Source organism: Oncorhynchus tshawytscha, linkage group LG13 (assembly GCF_018296145.1).
Source record: "Oncorhynchus tshawytscha isolate Ot180627B linkage group LG13, Otsh_v2.0, whole genome shotgun sequence".
Lineage (NCBI taxonomy): Eukaryota > Metazoa > Chordata > Actinopteri > Salmoniformes > Salmonidae > Oncorhynchus > Oncorhynchus tshawytscha.
In genome coordinates, this window is record NC_056441.1 from 39387392 (window position 1) to 39389330 (window position 1939).

A 1939-nucleotide genomic window follows, 5' to 3' on the forward strand; every position below is an offset into this window, starting at 1 on the left:
GTTTTGAATTTTAATTTGGTTAATTATGTTTTAAGTCATGCTAGATATGATGTAAGATTAAGAAGGAACATGGGTCATTATGAAGGGAAATGTGTGAGTGTGGAAGGTCTTTTTAGGAGGATTTTAGAAAAGGATATAGAGATAATATATAAATACAGTGGAGGAAATTTTGAAAAACTGTTTGTGTTAGGGAGTAATGTTATTGAAATAATGTCAAATGGGAAACTTGTATTTAATTATTAATTGGTATTAGTGAATGATTGTGTTTTAAATTGTTTTTATTCTATTATTTTTCTGATTTTGTAAAAGGGTGAATTGTTCATCCTTATTTATTATTGACTGAATGTTGCAAATATTGTGTGTTTTTTTCATAATAAAAGATACAAAAAAAATAAAAAATGGTAGAGTGCTTGCTTAGCATGTGAGAGGTAGTGGGATCGATGCCCGCATTCTCCAAAAACACTTTGTTTTTGTGGATCCAAGAAAGCTCCAGTTCACACTTCATGCAGCCTTGTCTAACAACAACCTACTGTCATGTAAAAATGACAAGCAACTTTCATGTAACGCTGATGTCACAATGTCAGATGAAAAAGAAAGACATTACTTGCTTTCAGAGGAGCAGCGTAGCACACACCAAAGCAGAGCGTAAAGAAAGAACAACTACTAATGCCGAAACCCTGGATCGAATCAGGGACCTTTAGATGTTCAGTTTTAACGCGCTCAAAAAGGAGTTATTTCTGCAAGTCAATAAACTTTATTCTGTGCCACCCTTGACGATACCCCCGCATGTGACTCACAATTTTGACACTCAAAATGTACCTCATGGCCAGTATGGGGAACGAACTCATGGCCTTGGGGTTATTAGCACCACACTCTAACCAACTGAGCTAACCAGCCAACGGCTACAGCGCACAATTTTTGAGATGCACCGAGCCTCCCCAAGTGCTGGCGTGTAAAACTAACAAGTCTACCAACAGATTAGCCTGACAAGACTGGACCCTATTGGTTGCTCCTTGTGGCAATTCCAACCTTGCTGGGGAATTTGATCAAATGTTGGGGTGCTTGCTTAGCATGCGAGAGGTAGTGCGATCGATGCCCGCATTCTCCAAAAGCATTTTTTTTTGTCGATCCATGAAAGCTCCAGTTCACACTTCATGCAGCCTTGTCTTACGACAACCTACTGTCATGTAACAATGACAAGCAACTTTCATGTAACACTGATGTCACAATATCAGATGAAAAAGAAGACATAACTTACTTTCAGAGGATCAACGAAGCACACATGATTGGGGCCCACAAACAAAGCTGTGGGCAGTTTCCTTGAAGCCAAAGCAAAGCATGAAGAAAGAACAACAACTAATGCCGAAACCTAGGATCGGAACACGGACCTTTAGATCTTCAGTCGAACGCTCTCCCAACTTAATCATTTTGGGAGGCCACGAAAATACACTCTGTGGCACCCTTGACGATGCACAAGCATGTGACTCACAATTTTGACACTCAGAATGTACCTCACTGCCAGTACGGGGATCGAACCCACAACATTGGCTTTTATAGCACCATGCTCTAACCAACTGAGCTAACCGGTCGCTGGCTACGGAGCTCAATTGTTGAGATGCACCGAGCCTCTGCAAGTGCTGGCGTGTAAACTAACAAGTCCACCAACAGCATAGCCTGAGAAGACTGGACACTATTGGTTGCTCCTTGTACAAATCCTACTGGCTGGGGAACTATCAAATGGTAGAGGGCTCGCATAGAATGCGATGAGGTAGTGGGATCGATGCCCGCATTCTCCAAAAACATTTTGTTTTTGTGGATCAAAGAAAGCTCCAGTTCACACTTCATGCAGCCTTGTCTAACAACAACCTACTGTCATGTAACAATGACAAGAACTTTCATGTAACGCTGATGTCACAATGTCAGATGAAAAAGAAAGACA

At 40.9% G+C, this 1939-nt stretch overlaps 1 non-coding gene across 1 annotated transcript; it reads right to left on the minus strand.

Moving 5' to 3' along the window:
- Positions 1–823: 823 nt before the first annotated feature.
- On the minus strand, positions 824–897 carry trnai-aau. The gene has a single exon. It is a non-coding gene; the product is annotated as a tRNA-Ile (tRNA).
- Positions 898–1939: the final 1042 nt, after the last annotated feature.